The sequence below is a fragment of the Myodes glareolus genome, chromosome 26, assembly GCF_982192425.1.
Source record: "Myodes glareolus chromosome 26, mMyoGla1.1, whole genome shotgun sequence".
Lineage (NCBI taxonomy): Eukaryota > Metazoa > Chordata > Mammalia > Rodentia > Cricetidae > Myodes > Myodes glareolus.
This window is the reverse complement of record NC_142051.1, coordinates 20,695,958-20,712,922: the sequence shown is the minus strand read 5'-3', so window position 1 is coordinate 20,712,922 and position 16,965 is coordinate 20,695,958. Positions and strand designations below refer to the sequence as shown.

The 16,965-nt window shown below is 43.6% G+C and overlaps 1 long non-coding RNA gene across 1 annotated transcript; it reads right to left on the bottom strand.

Annotated features, from left to right (window-relative positions):
• Window positions 1-484: 484 nt before the first annotated feature.
• Window positions 485-2,762, bottom strand: LOC148117768 (uncharacterized). Its single transcript, XR_015736749.1, has 2 exons — window positions 2,566-2,762; window positions 485-1,115 (listed from the first exon to the last, which is right to left on the bottom strand). It is a non-coding gene; the product is annotated as an uncharacterized LOC148117768 (long non-coding RNA).
• Between the last annotated feature and the right edge of the window lie 14,203 nt (window positions 2,763-16,965).

The following is a 16,965-nucleotide window of genomic DNA, read 5'->3' as shown; positions in this document are numbered from 1 at the left end:
GCTTCTTTGGTGGTCTGGGCAGGAATGGCGGAGGGAGCTTCCTGCTTCCCAGAATATTCCTGTTCTCATCGCCCCACCTCTACTTCCTGTCTGGTTGACCCACCTATACTTCCTGCCTGGTTAATCAGCGTTTTATTAAAATACATGATTGACAGAATACAAATATTTCTCCCACACCACATCGCTCTGACTGGTTTGGGACTCTTTTATGTAAAACAGGTTGGCCTTGAAATTCCAGAACTTCTCCAGCTTCTGCCTCCCTAGTTCTGAGAGTTACAGGCCTATGGCACCACACTCAGCAGAAATAGCATTTTACACACACTGGACCCTCCAGAAAACTGCTTTAACATTTACTGCCTTTTAAAAAATAAAGATATAATTGAGGAGGTGTAGCATGAGGGCCAGCTTGTTGGGGTTTCTGTCCCACCCGGTACCCCACAACCGGCATACCCCAAAGAGAAAATCAATCACACAGAGATCTCTATAAGTTATAAAGCTGATTGGCCCATTAGGTCAGGCTTCTTGTTAACTCTTATAACATATATTACCCCATTATCCTTATCTATGTTAGCCACATGGGCTCAGTACCTTTCTCAGTGTGACAGCTTACATGTTGCCTCTTCGGTGTTCTACGCAGGAATGGTTGAGGGCTTCCTGTGTCCCAGAATACTCCCAGTCTCTTTACTCCACTTCTACTTCCTGTCTGGCTTTCCCGCCTATACTGCCTGCCTGGCCAATCAGCGTTTTATTAAAATATGATTGACAGAATACAGACAATTCTCCCGCACCATTTCCCTCTTTTTTTTTTTTTTTAAACAAAGGAAAATACCCATAGTCCATTTGTTGGGAATGTGGGCGTAGTATTTCAGGCTACTTCCTGCTGGTTGGGGGCACTGATGATCTTATGGGGACCTAAAGAAAACTTAGAGTTATCATCAAGTCCTGACTAGAGTATCCTGTGAGTCTTGATCATCTCAGGCAGCAGTCTTGAACCTGTTCTGGATGAAGAACTCAGACATCTGGGTCATCTATTCCTGTCGGAGATTTTTCAGGTGGCCTCCCTTGGTCAAAGGTGATTTTTCTTAACTCTGAATAAATCCAGAGCCTCTCGTTTTCTGTGGAAACAAAAACAAAATCTCTTCTCCAAAGTAGCATACCTTTTGACTTCAGTTTTGAAACCAAGGTATTTTCAAAATACCTATCTTGGATTAATTTAGCAGCATTTATAAGCAAATATCTTTTAGCAGCTGTTGCTCCTTTCTCAGCATTCAAACAATTCGAAGAGAGCATAATAACACACAGTATCAAGATTCTCTGTGTATTTTCCATCTTTATGCGGCTTTATTTCAACCTCTATTTCTTTTATTTTTACTTTTAACTTTTGGCTTTTGAGACAGGTTCTCTGTATATATCTTTGTCCTGGAATAACTCTGTAGACCAGGCAATCCTTGAACTCACAGAGATCCTTCTGTCTCTGCCTCCCCAGAGCTGGGATTAAAGGTGTGTGCTACCACACCTTGAGGTCACAGAGGTCTGTCTGTCTCTGTCTCCCAGGCATTGGGATTAAAGGCGTGTGCTACCACACCTTGAAGTCACAGAGGTCAATCTCTACCTCTGTCCCTTGAAGTTTCAGAGGTCAACGTACCTCTGCCTCCCAGGCATTGGGATTAAAGGTGTGTTCTACCACACCCAACTACTCTCTTTCTTCCCTTTTTACCCTAAGAACTTTAACCTTTAGCCTGTATATATTTTTAACACATAGTAAACCAGTTAGAGGTTTTTTTCGTCTTTGAACCTCTCTTTACTGTATCTCTCTCTCTTTTTCTGACCACATGAGCCTTTAATTTACAAAGCAATATGGGAAGCCGTGGCTTTGACAGCTAGATCCAGCTCATTCCTTAGCTTTCCAGACTCATAGCTGAGATACCAGCCACAGCTGTGTTCACTGCCACAACTTGTCGTGTTTCAAGGTCCTTGCTAGCAAGCAAGCTGCATCATTCTGCTCACAGACCACACTCAGTCGGACTGCCTGCCTGCAAGAGTCAGAGTTTGTCCTGGCAGGACAGCCCAGAAAGCCGGCACTTCAAAACAGCACAGCTTTTTTCCTGCTACGACCGAAAAGCATGCGCTCAGCTCTCCACCAACAGCATCCAAGTGTTTCGTGGCAGGACCTCCCAATGAGCTGCAAGGTTTTGCAGCCAAGGCTGAGTCAAGAAGCCTCTCCTAGATGAGAGCACTTGCCCGCCTCTAGCAAGCAGAGCAGAACCGAAAAACTGCTGCCACCAAGAAAACATACCCCACTCTACTCTTTCCCAAACTCTCCCAGGCCTTCCGTGGACTCACCTATCCACGTCTGGGCGCCATATGTAGCATGAGGGCCAGCTTGTTGGGGTTTCTGTCCCACCCGGTACCCCACAACCGGCATACCCCAAAGAGAAAATCAATCACACAGAGATCTCTATAAGTTATAAAGCTGATTGGCCCATTAGGTCAGGCTTCTTGTTAACTCTTATAACTTATATTAACCCATTATTCTCATCTATGTTAGCCACATGGGCTCAGTACCTTTCTCAGTGTGACAGCTTACATGTTGCCTCTTCGGTGTTCTACGCAGGAATGGTTGAGGGCTTCCTGTGTCCCAGAATACTCCCAGTCTCTTTACTCCACTTCTACTTCCTGTCTGGCTTTCCCGCCTATACTGCCTGCCTGGCCAATCAGCGTTTTATTAAAATATGATTGACAGAATACAGACAATTCTCCCGCACCAAGGAGGTTTTCAAAAATTTCATTTCCTGGCGGTTTTGGTTTGGTGCCAGCTGTTTATTCAGATATTCCCTGAACCTCTCATTTCCCTGCTTCTTCAAGGAATGCAGCAAACCTCATCACTTGTCCTTGGGATTCACTGGGTGAAAATTGGCATTAAACATATTTCAAATGACGAATTAAGCATGTTAAGCCATTAATGTGGATAAAATTATTATATATTTAGTATCTTTATAGTTCCACTAAATGGTAGTTACTTATTAAATATTTTATATGCTAATCCATACTGCTATTCATCTAAATCAATACCTTTTCCCTGAAAATTCTCGATGAGTCATTTCACAATTACTTCTTGAGAAAGCCAAGTACCAAGTTCCTTTCAAGGCAGTGGGAACACAGGGTCTGGTACATGGTAGACGAGATCTCTGTTTTGGTGGAGTTTGTGTTTGCTGGGCCGAGAGAGATGGGGACAAAGGAACAAATTTAAAAATAATATAGCTCCAGACCTTTCTAACTCCAATAAAATAAGTGAAATAGAGCAATAGGCTCCAACAATGGAGAAAGGGAATTGAGTTTAGTTGGAATAGAGGTTCTCAACCTGTGATATTTTGGGGATCAAATGACCCTTTCGTAGGGGCCGCCTATATAAATATCAGATATTTACATGATGATTCATAACAATAGCGGGCTTATGGGTATGACCCAGCAATGAAAATAATTTTACAGGTGGGGGTCACCACAGCATGAGGAACTGAATTAAAGGGTCACAGCGGTGTGAAGGTTGAGAGCCATTGAGTCAGAGTGACTCAAGGAAGGTAACTTCAAAAGGAGGAGATTTCAGAGTGTGAAAGACCCTCAGGAAAATCTAGAGGGACGATAATCCAGATAAGGAAGACACGTACAAGAGCCCTGATATGTGAATAGGTGTGCACCTTCTAGGAAAGGTGAAAATACTGGTGCGGAATGTTAGAGTATGATGGTTTGTTTGCTTTCAGGATAAGAGGTAAAAATGGTTTGAACTGGGATTCTAACACTGACTGTACTAAGTGCTTGAATTTGGTCCTACCCACTGGACCCATCACGGTATGCAGGGGTGCAAAGGAAGAGGGGGACTTTACCTAACTTAGCAGATAGTTTTACCACCTACTGGAATGGGGACTCTAAGAGGATTTTTCTCTCTGGGAACTGCTATGTGTTTTATTCGGAGTTTGAGATATACATAGTATATCCAAGAGGAGATAACAGGGAGGTAGCAGGATATTTGAGCCCAGAACTCAAGACAAGGTAGGCATGGGGCATTTCTCTGCTTCAGGCTACTTCCTTCTGTTAGCAATGCTCATGAGAATGAACCCCAGCCACCTGTAGTGATCTACTGGGACAATAAGGTCTATAAACAGGGACGGCCTGTGTCAATATGACTTAATCATTTGTTCCAGGAAAATTTGTTCCAGAGAAGGGAAGACCATAAACCAATAAATAACCTCAGTGCTTGCCTCAGGGACTCCTTGCAAAAGAGATTATCTGAGACACACTTGGATAAAGCTCCCGGATCAAATCATGACTTACTTATCAAGACTTTCACTTCAGTATGCCAATCAACCCCAAACTGTTATGCCCAAAATTTACCCAACCAATCTGTTCCCTGGGTGAGAAACCTGAAGTTCAGCCCTTTCACTACGGCCCAAGTCCTCTGATCCTACACAATCATCTGCCTCCTCTTTCTCGACCCCATCAAGGAGCTACCGTCTCTGCTGGGACTTCTAATGAATTGGGTGATGTTTTAAGTTTAGTTGTATTTGGGAGAGTTAAATAGTCTATTATTATTATTATTATCATCATATTATTATTATTGATCATCTGCACTAGAAACAGGTAAATCTGTCTGTAAATCTATCCATCTGTAAATAACTATTTCTCACCTTCTCTGAAATTCACGATTAACTTACTAAAATTCCTAGACCTGGCAATGCCCTGAGGTATGCCTTTGTTTCAATATTTTTTTTTCCAAAGAAAACATTCACAGAGGGTTTGCAAACTTCTCTAATGTTTCAGCTAATTGTATGTAGTCTTATGACTACACCCTAAGTCTCGTCACTCCGGGTCCAGACCCCTTAAGGAAGATTGCACAAGTCTGGGCTAAGATGAAGCAAATTGTCTTTATTTTATTTTACTTTTATATTTGTTTATTCATTTTGTTTGCTTTTTTTTTCCAAGACAGGGTTTCTCCGTATAGCCCTGGCTATCCTGGAATTCGCTCTGTAGATCAGGATAGATTCAAACTCACAGAGATCCGCTTGCCTCTGCCTCCTGAGTGCTAGGATTAAAGGTGTATGCCACCACGACCGGCTTATTTTATTATCTACTAGCAGGGGAGAGAACGCTCTAGCTGCTTTAGTTTATGTTATGCTTTTGTACCGCTTATCAGGCTGACTTAGACAGGGTGTTAATAAATTGTAGTTTATATTTTCCAAAATTCAGCTACTGCTGAATGCCCATTATTAATCAACAGATGGACAAACAAACATCAGCCACTGGACCTTATGATTCCTGACGTGGGTGTGGTTTTCTCCTAATATAAGGAAAGGAACAAGCATAAGCCGCTATGGACCATCCATCAGTTCAGGCATTTCTCCTTCAGGGCAAACTTTGCTATGAAAATCGTCAGGAAGCTAGAGTCTCGGGGCTCTTTGAAGAAGCTGAGAGACTACATCTCCATTCATTATCGGTACATCTTCCAACTTTAACTCATATTCTGTAAATGTTTGAGAAAAGTCTCACGCACTTCCTGGGGAAACACATGTAACAAGGATTCCGATGTCTTTCCTGGCTCCTCTCTTGTCAGTCACCTCCATTGACTTTACCTACTATGACAGTGGGGACTGTTCCACTGATGTTTCATTACTCCACATCCTACCCATAGTGGATTTCACCAAAGGGAGGTTCTAGGCCCATGTCAGGCCAAGGGACCAGTGGGTTGAGAACAAAAGACTTAAGTTAGTCTCTCAGTGCCTGAATTATAAATGTATAATAAAAACTTGCTGTTTTCTGGATTCTGCATTTTGCAGCAAGGAACAAAGAGGCCGTAATTGTGCTTCAAGTTCCACAGGGACTTTGAGCCACAGAATTGAGGGCTCTTTCCGTCAGTTCCTCCCCAGTCTTCCGTGATGACAAGAGCAACACTGGAGACTTAGAAGGACAAGAAGACGGGTGGTGGTGATGCACGCCTTTAATTCCAGTACTTGGGAGGCAAAGGCAGGTGGATCTTTGTGAGTTCGAGGCCAGCCTGGTCTACAGAAGGAGTTCCAGGACAGGTCCAAAGCTAGAGAAACCCTGTCTCAAAAAAAAACAAAAAACAAAGAAAAAACAAAACAACAACAACAAAAAAAAAACAAGAAAGAAAGAAAAGAAAAGAAAAGAAAAGAAAAAGAAAAAGAAAAGGTATAGAAAGTTCTACCAAAGACCAACCCGACTTCCCTTCCCCCAAACCAAGTCAATAAAATATCCTCTGGCTTTCCTGTTAGGATGAGCAACTGACACAGGATAGAACATCAGCTATTGTTCTTCCATCCCCTCCAAACTTCTGACGGTCACAGGGGTTGGGGCTCCACGGATGATGTCACCAGAAAAGAAAGCACTCAGTCTCCCAGCTACAAGCATCCCACCTCTCCCAGTGAATACCACTTCATCCTTAGAACTGTCCTCGGGTCATTCTTGCCATCAGAAGAAGCAATCTGTCTGGTCCAAGCCATCTGTCTTTCCCTACTCGACCATCTAGGAGGTTACTAATATATAGGAAAGTCCCCTTTGCAGAAGCCGGGCTGCAGCATCAACAAATCCCTAATGAGACACAATATCATGAGGATAAATAGCCAACATTCTTTGTTGAGCTATCATTTTTCCAGGGTTGCATGTATTAAGCTCATCCTTGGCTGACGATATTTATTTTCAGTCTGCACAGATTTATTAGGTTGTAACTCTAAGTCCTTAACCCATAGTCAAGGAGTGTGCATGTATACTAAATAGCATGTTAGCATAGCGGAACAAATCTCAGACGGGGTTAATGTTTAGGCTTCCAGGAAGACCAGATGAGTCTGTAAGAATGAGAAGGGATGAGTCAGGAAGAAAGCACAAGTACAGCTTATAATTGAACAAGTACACTAATAGGTAGAGCTTATAATTGATCTGTCAGGCAATGAGCACCATCGTAGGCAGCTGAGAGGGGAACGCATACGATGGAGAATGAGCGATGAGAGGAGGCAGGAAAGGAACGGGTTCACCTCAGAAGAACCTCAAAAATCAGACCCAACGGCATAAGCCTGTGAGCCCGACCACTTAGGAAGCTGAGGCAGGAGCATTATAAATTAAAGATTTTGTTCAAGGGGACCTAGAAGATGGCTTAGTAGGTCAGGTGCTCGCTATGCAAGCATGAGGACCTGAGATCATATCCCCAGGACCCACAGAAGGTCGGACATGGTAACATACACTGCAGTCCCAGGATACAGTGCTCCTATGGAGCGAGCAAAGGCGGAAGTGGGGTGCCAGTGGTGGACAAGAGGCCATGTTTCTAATAAAGTAAGAGGCAGGGCTGGCACTTGAGGCTGTTCACTGACCTCTACACACACACACACACACACACACACACACACACACACACATACACACACACATACACACATACACACTGGGAAAATTAGTAAAACCCCGTGTCAAAATAAAAATTCAAAAGGGTCTTGGGATGTAGCTTAGTGGGAGAGCAACTGCCTAGCCAGCACAAGGTTCGGTCTTCAGACAAACATACAGATACACATACACACATATGCATACATACACATACACACACATACACATACACACACATACACATATACACACATATACACACACATACACATATACACACATATACACACACACATATATACACACACACACACACCCTCACGCACATGCAACAAAAAGATAGTTTTTGTTTGTTTGCTTGCTTTTAAAGATAATTTCAGGGCCATTCTGGGAAAATTAGTAAAACCCCATGTCAAAATAAAAAATCAAGAGGGTCTTGGGATGTAGCTTAGTGGGAGAGCAACTGCCTAGCCAGCACAAGGTTCGGTCTTCAGACAAACATCCAGATACACATACACACATATGCATACATACACATACACACACATACACATATACACACACATATGCACACATATACACACACATACACGTGTACACACACACATATACATATATACACACATGCTCCCATATCCATACGCAGACACATACACACACATACACAAACCTCTGGATTTGTGTCCCTGGAAACAGACCCTGAGACAGGATTGCACAGAGCAAGTTTACTGGGAAGTGATCTCGGGAGATACCTATATAAGGGGAGCAAAAAACAAAACTAACATGTAAATCAGTTGCTCCTGAGGCCTCAGCTGATCCTAAAGGACTTGTAGGGTTGGAGTCACTTTTCAGAGGCCCTGAATTGAAGCAAGAAAGGAGACAGTCATTTACCACAGGCCTTTACCTGAGGGTAGACTTAGACATTTGCAAGTAGTTCTCTGACGCTAACAGTGAGTATTAGTGTGGGATACCACCACCGCCACATCTTCCTACCATCTGCTTGGTTAAGGAATCTTGGAAAGAGAACACGGCACCCACTCCACAAAAGAAGAACTGAAATTGATCACAAGGATCTCCTCACAGCGTGAAGCTCTGCTCACATCATGGTGGGTCTCCTTGTCTCTTGGGTGGATGAGGAAGCAGAGGGAATGGAAACAGACCTGGGCTATAGCCTTCGAACACCATAGTCTTTCAACAGTGCCACCGTCTGGGGACAAAGGGCTTAAAACATGAGCCGATGGGGGCATTTCACATCAAAGTCAAAGCAGAAGCCAACCCCAGAAACTCCCCTGAGTCTCGAGGACAACAATGAAAGAAGACAAAGGCAAAAAAAAAAAAAAAAAAAGGCAAGTTGCTTGCAGAAGGACATGACCTGTCATTGGAGGCTTGAAAATCTGTGGATAAAACAGAAGGGAAATTGACCATCTGATCACCAGCCCAGAAAACAAAACAAAACAAAACCCAAAACCTAAGGGAGAGTCTACTGTATTTGATTTTTGTTCTGTTTTAAAATGTTTTCCTGATTATCAAAATAGCATGTTTTTAATAATTATTTTTCTTCTATGTGTATGAATGTTTTGCCTGTAAATATGTCTCAACACCATGGGAGCAAAAAGAGGGCACCAGGTTCCTGGTACTGAAGTTACAGACAGTTGTGAGGTGCCACGTTGGTGCTGGGAATTGAATCCAGGTCCTTTCTTAGAGCATTTTAATTTGGGGTTTTACCTGTTACATTAATCATAATAAAATAATGAAAATGGACCCACTTAACAAATAATTATTTTCTCTTTGATATCCCAACTCCGAGCTCAGAGTTGGAAGTATTTGTCTACCTAGCACCTACCTGTACCTTTCCCTGACCTGCTGAACATACTCCTCCTGCCCTTCCTTATAGTTATTTATTTACAGACCGTATCTCCTCTGCTATAGTCTTATATTACCCTTTAGGGAAAAGGATCAAGTCTCATTTGTTCTTGGCAGTGCTTAATAAAACTGGCTAGTTTAATGTTTTTCCTCTTTGTTTTCATTTCAAATGTTTCTGAAAACATCCAACTACACAGAAACATTTTCTCTTTGCATTGCCAAAACATCTGTTGATTCACAAACAAAGCAAAAAAAATCCCTAAAAATTAATGCTCTCGTAGTACAGTAATACTAACAAACCAGAAGTTGTCTTTATGCTCAGAGTGAGAGTATGTTGTGAATTAGGTAGGGAAGAAGAGCTAAGGAGTGGCTGTTTTTGTTTTACAACAGGGTCTCACTTTGTAGCTGATGTTGGCCTCGAACTCCCTAAGTAGACTGGCCTCAAATTTGGAATCCACTTACTGTAGCTCCTATTCTTTACCCCCAGTGCTAGGATTAAGAGAAGTCACAGTCAGTTGGGGAGATGGCATAGTAGGAAAAGCAACTGTCAAACAAGAGTTCAAGTCCCCAGAACCCAAGCAAAGCTGAACACGGTCTATAATCCCAGTTCTCCTAGAGCAAGATGAGATGCAGAAACTCAGAACAGCCAGCCTGGCATAGGAACAGCACAGAGATGGGGAGGCAGCAGTGGTGGGGAGTGGGAAGCAAGCATGTCAAAGTAAAACAAGATGGAAAGCAGGCACTGTCCTATGATTGTCCTCTGACCTCCACACATGCACCCTGGCACACGCATACCTGCATGTGCATGCCCTCACACGTACACATACACCTCATATACAGGCATATGCAAGTATAACATACATATGCATATCCTTACACACACATACACACCTCATATACATAACACACACACACACAACAAGCAAACAAGGAAGGAAGGAAGGAAGGAAGGAGGGAGGTAAGGAAGGAAGGAAGGAGGGAGGGAAGGAAGGAAGGAAGGAAAGGCAGAAGGAAGGAAGAACAGAAGGAAGGACGGAAGGAAGGAAGGAAGGACAGAAGGAAGGATGGAAGGAAGGACGGAAGGAAGGAAGGACGGAAGGAAGGAAGGAAAGAAGGAAGGACAGAAGGAAGGAAGGAAGGAAGGAGAGAAGGAAGGAAGGACCAGGCATGGTAGCAAACCCTAACCCTAGCACTCAGGAAAAACATGCTGCAGATCTCAGTGAGTCTATCCAATGAGTTCCAAGTCAGCCAGAACTACAAAGTAAAACCTCTGAGAGGGGGTGAGTACCACAGTAGGAATGGACAAAGGAATAGATTCTTATGACATCAAGCTGGAGGGATGGCCAAAGATTTCTAGGAAGGCTTCAGAGCAAGAAAAAGCAAGAGATTGAGCCCTGGTTAACAAGCATTTAGAAAAATAAAAATCTGCGTGGCTGGAGCAGTGACTCTCAACATGTGGTCGAGATTCCTTTTGGGGTTGACCGACCCTTTTATAGAGGTCACACAGCAGAAATCCCACATATCAGATATTTACATTATGATTCATAACAATAGCAAAATTAGTTATGAAGCAACAATGAAAATAATTTTATGAGTGGGGTCACCATAGAGTGACAACCTGTATTAAATGGTGGCTTCATTAGGAAGGTTGAGAACCTCAGGGCTGGCAGCTTCCTATCTTAACACTTTTGCCAATAACCACCACCGGGTGCCGAAACCATTGGGCAAGCATGGTATTTGTTTTTAACAAACTGATATTTTAATAAACTGATAATCTGGACGATAACGAGGCCAAACGGAAATCTTCCGTTCCACAGGATCCTTTCGCTCCAGACTTAACACACTGCTGCACATTTAACTGAACTGGGGTTCTCTGGTGAGCAGAGGGACTTGGTCAGCGTGTGAGGACCATACCACATGTAAGGCATTCCTTCACGGCCCTCCTCTTTTTAGCAGGAACTCTGAAGCTACATAAAGTCAGACTAGAAGCCTGGCACATTCCTTACCATCCTCATGTTTCACCCATGCGGTTTCCCATCATGAAGACCCGATTTTGATAGATTTTTTCCGTCCTCGGTTTGTAAATGAAGCTTTTGGCCGATGTGAATACTTGGATGTCTAGTTTGGACCAATGGATGTAGAAAGAAGCATTATGGGTGGCCTTAGGTTTGCCAGGGGGTGTATGCTGGGTGTCAGTGCGTTCCTTAGGTCCTTTGATCTCTTGTGCTTTCACTGCGGTGGTCCTGATCCTTAAACTCAGTCTTACCCAGAAGTCCAGCTGAGTCGCACTGCTACTCAACTGAAAGCAACCACAGCATGGTGAAGTCTGGGCATCTCTTTCTCTCAGTTACTCCATCCTTTCCCAGGACACGCCACCCTTATCGTGCTCTCAATCACCTGGCTGTCATCCTGCCAAACTGTACCCCGATGCAAACAGAACCCCGATGCAAACGTGATGCACCATCTAGACACGTTCCACATGATGTGCTTTTGGTCCGTGCATCTGTTTCATTTTTTGTTGCTTCTATAAGATACCCCGACAAATGCAACCTAAGGGCGAAAGGTTTTATTTGGGCTTATTGTTCCAGGGACGATACAGTCCATCAAAACAGGAAAAGAGCCAGGTGGTGGCAGTGCATGCCTTTAATCCTGGCAGTTGGGAGGCAGAGGCAGGCGGATCTCTGTGAGTTCGAAGCCAGCCTAGTCTATAGAGGAAGTTCCAGGACAGGCTCCAAAAGCTACAGAGAAACTCTGTCTCAAAAAACAAAAACAAAAACAAAACAAAACCATCAATCAAACAAACAAAATAGGACAGGAAAAGAACGGCAGAACCACATCCAAAGTCTAGAGGCAGAACATTTACAGGAAGAGAGTTCAGGCTATAAATCCTTAAAGTGCCCCCCATGTTCCCTCCACCCCACCCCCATTTCCCAGTGATGTAACTCCTCCAGCAAAACTCCACCCCCTAAAGGTTCCATAACCATCCCAAACAGCTCCATCAGCTGGGAACCAAACATTCAACTACATGCGCCCATGAAGACCATTTTACAGCAACAGTGGACACAGTGACCAGTGAAGTGGCTGTCGGTCCTGGCTGATTACAAGAACAGAAGCTTGAGTTATGACTTCTGAGTGTGTAACATGATCCTCCAAAAAGACACTGGCTACCCCAGGCCACATTTTCTTCTTTTACTCAGCCATCTGATGACACAAACTTTGTTTTTTTAAAAAAATGCATTTTATTTTTAATTGGTGGGTGTGCACTTAGTATGAATGGTGTGTGTGTGTAGCATGGGTATCCATGGAAGGCCAGAGACATCAAATTCTTCTGCAACTGGAGTTACAGGCAGCTGTGAGCCATCCAAAATAAGTGCTGGGAACTGAACCGAGGTCCTCTGCAAGAGCAGGGTCTTGTTCTCGACTGCTGAGCCACCTCTCTAGCTTCCACAAACTTACTTTTGAGATCTTCGTGCAATTTTTGTTTTAGAATTTTATATATGAGTACTGTATTTATGTTGCTCCCCCACCTTCTCCTCTCTCCAGTCTTAGCGCAACTGATTCCATGATGGAAGTACTTTTCAGAACATACAGCTCGGCACACAGACAGCACTACCTGCCCAAACAAAAGCCAAGACCTAATCCATTCAAGCCCATCGTTCTGGGGTCTCTAAATGTTCTACTTGCTTTTGGGGTTCTGTAGCTTTGTTTCTGGTTAACTGTTCTGGCTAACTGAATATGTCAACCCAGGCTATGGTTTTTGTACTTAAAATCTCACCATGAGGATGACTTGGGGCGACACTGGGACCCCAAACACCCAGTGTTATTATTAGGAGTATTTTATTAGCTGGAGAGCCAGTTAATAAAGGTGAGGACTTTCTATTGGCTTAGATCTGTGTCTGAGCAGTCTTCTCTGGTGGCAACCCCACATCGCTGTAGTACCACTTCACAACTGTGCTTCTTGAAAAGACAGAGACTCAAGCCAGAGCTCACCTGCCAGTTCTGCCTTTTTCTTCTCTTTTTCTAAAAAAAAAAATTATTTATTGCATTGGTATTTTGCCTGCATGTCTGTCTGTGTGAGAGTGTCAGACCTTGGAGTCACAGACAGTTGTGAGCTGCCATGTGGGTGCTGGGAGTTAAAGCCGGGTCCCCTGGAAAAGAAGTCAGTGTTGTTAACTGCTGAGCCAACTCTCTGGCCCCGCCGTTTTCTTCTTACAGGTAAAATGAGATAAGATGTACAGCGACAGTTAATTCTGATTGCCAACTTGATTGGATTAAGCACTGCCTATGGGATTAGTAAAGTACAATTACAGTAAGGGCTCTGAGCTAATCAGTGATTTAATCGATCAATAGATTCATAAGATGATAGAATTATTGGAGGTAATAAAGAGAGGTGGGAGCCTAGTTGAAGAAGGAATTACTGGGGGCAAGTCCTGGAGGCTGTGTCTTGCCCTGGTCCCTTCCTTATTCCCCTTTTCTGGCTGTTGTTCACCAACAACTGAAGGGCAGCCTTTCTTCCTACCACATTCCAGCCAGCCTGCTTCTCTGTCCAAGTGCATGGGACCATGAAAGGAAACCCGAGTGCATGGGACCTCACAACGGGGGACTGAAGCCATGAACTCAAGCAATTCCCTAAGTCCTTCTGTTGGACATTTTGTCAGGGACATAAAAAGTAACTTACACTTTATAAGCTATTGTAGAAGCCTCACTTGCAGGCTGTTAGCACCAGTCTTTCATCTGCTTCCTGACTATAGAAAACTACAAACATTGGTCCATAAGGAGACGCTTGCTCAGATATTCTATCTAGTAACTGGTTACAATTTTCACTGAAACAATGAAACAAATAGCCAGTTTTGGTGAAAGGATCTCTGGGTAGGCACCAACTTATTCTCCAACTTATTTCCTCTTGGCTACAAATGGTCAAACAGTTTCGCTTTCAGAGCTTCAATTTTCTTAAGCTTAGCTGGGTGGGTAGGGCAATGCTTTCCCCTTATAGAATGATTCCATCAGACAAAATCTTACTATAAACGGATTGGCTTCTGTCTTTATCAGTGATGCACAACTTCCTCTCAAAAAGCATAGTTGTAACGGAAGACACAAACATATAGTTTGGAGTCTTTCTGAGAGATAATTATTTGGTGTTTCATCAATACATAGCTTCCCACAGAGATCCATGGTCAATGTAAAAAGGTTTAGTCAACTATAAATGAGTAGCTGATGGGATGACTCAGCAGGACTCAGAGGCCTGAGTTCAACCTCTGGATCCCATGTGAAAGGGAAGGAGAAAAATGACTATACAAAGTTATAACCTGAACTCGGCAGTGTGCTGTGACACAGGCTCAGTGCCCACACACACACACCACACACGCATGCACATGTACACACACATATACACACACACACCACACATGCACGAACATGTGCACACACATATATACATACACAGACACCACAGATGCATACACTCCACATACACGCTCACACATGTGCATGCACAAACACACCACAGGTGCACACACATACACATACCATAGATGTACACACACTCCCATACATACACACATATGTGCATGCACACACACACCACAGATGCACACACACACGCACCTGTGCACACACATATACACACACCACAGATGCACACACGCACACACGTGCATGCACACACACACACCGCAAATGCACACACTCACACACGCTCACACATATGTGCATGCACATACACACACACGATAGATGCACACACTCACACACACACACACACACAAACTACTTTTCTAAATCATTAAACATAAAAGGAACAGATGTAGTCAGGTGGTGGCACACACTTTTAATCCCAGCATTTGAGAGGCAGAAGCATTGGATCTCTGTGAGTTCGAGACCAGCCTGATCTAGAGAGAGAATTCTAGGACAGCCAGGGCTACACAGAGAAACCCTGTCTCAAAAAAAAGAGTGGGGGGAAGGGGGTGGGAGGTTGGAGAGAGGAAGAGTGAGAGTGAGGGGGAGGGAGGGAGGGAGAATGAGAGGGAGATAAATGTTCCATTATTTCTTTTCTCAAAAAGTGCTATAAAATACAAATCATTGCATTCTTCCAAAAGAAACTGCAGCCAAATGTGGAAATATGAGTGGCAATGAGGTCCCCTGAAACATCACCACACACAGTTAAATATGAAAGTACCCGGGAAAGCAACATCTTTGAGTCAGAGAGGCTCCATGGCAAGCTGGTAACTTTCCATCTCGTGTTTCTCAGAGAGTTGGCAGAAAGCATTTCCTGATGGGCTTCCTCTTCTCCATACATATTGAAGGCTATTTCTAGCAACCAAGTATGTCCACGTATACTTCTCTTATGAAAAATGTTGTCCTGCCCCTTACCCAGTTTCTCTACCCAAGCTTCACGTAGAACTTAGAAGTGGGATTGCTCCCCCTCCGCTGTCTCCTCTGTCTCCTTCACACAGAAACGTCTCTCCTCTCTATAGCTGCTCTCCAATTTTCTCCTTCCTCTAACAAAAGCTTGAAGAGGAATATGTAATTACAGCTATTTAAGAATCAATTTTACGGCTGGGCAGTAGTGGTACACGCCTTTAATCCCAGCACTCGGGAGGCAGAGGCAGGCGGATCTTTGTGAGTTCAAAGACAGCCTGGTCTGTAAGAGCTAGTTCCAGGACAGGCTCCAAAGCTACAGAGAAATCCCGTCTCAAATAAATAAATACATAAATAAATAATAAAAAAAGAATCAGGTTTACTTCATGGCAGAAATAAAAGCCTTGGCTCTCTTTTTTGCTTTGTTTGGTTTTGTTTTTGAGATAGGTACATTTATTTATTAGTTTTGTTTTGATTTGTTCTAGACAGTGTCTTACTATGTATCCCTGGCTGGCCTGGAACTCACTATGCAGACAAAGCCGAACTGAAACTCACAGCTCCATCTGCTTCTACCTCCTGAGTATTGGGATCAAAGACTCACTCCACTGTGCCAGGCCTTAAGATAGATTCTTAGTGTGTGCCCCCAGTAAGAACTCATATTCTTACCTCAGCCTCCAAAGTCACAGATTACAAGTATGTGCCGCCATGCCCAGCTTGTGATGGCATTCTCTGCTAACTTTGCCAGGTGCCAGATGGGCTATGTGTATGGTAGGCCTTTAAAGTGTTCCTCTGGTCTTTTGGCAGCCAGTGGAAGGCTGGAGGCCATCTTAACACAATCCCAAGTGGCACATTCAGGCCGGCACATCCCTCCATTCCAGTGTTTATCACCATGTTGATACTGAATTCTTGCAACTTCTGGAGTTGTATGTGTGTTGAGGGGATCATCTTGCCGTTTCCAAGATGCACAGAAGTCATTGAGAGTTTAGCGTTTGAGAATCAAAATTCACCAAGACAGTTGACATTTTCCTCCAGTTTCTCCAGAGGCACAAACTGCCTGATAGTGCCTGATAGAAGGCTGGCATTCCCTGTTAAAAACTGGTCCATAGGGCTGGAGAGATGGCTCAGAGGTTAAGAGCATTGCCTGCTCTTCCAAAGGTCCTGAGTTCAATTCCTAGCAACCATATGGTGGCTCACAACCCTCTGTAATGGGGTCTGGTGCCCTCTTCTGGCCTGAAGGCATATACACACAGACAGAATATTGTATACATAATAAATAAATAAATATTTAAAAAAACTGGTCCAGACCAGCTTTCTCAGCACAGTATGAAGGCAAGAGAATGACCGGGATCACATCTAGGTGCA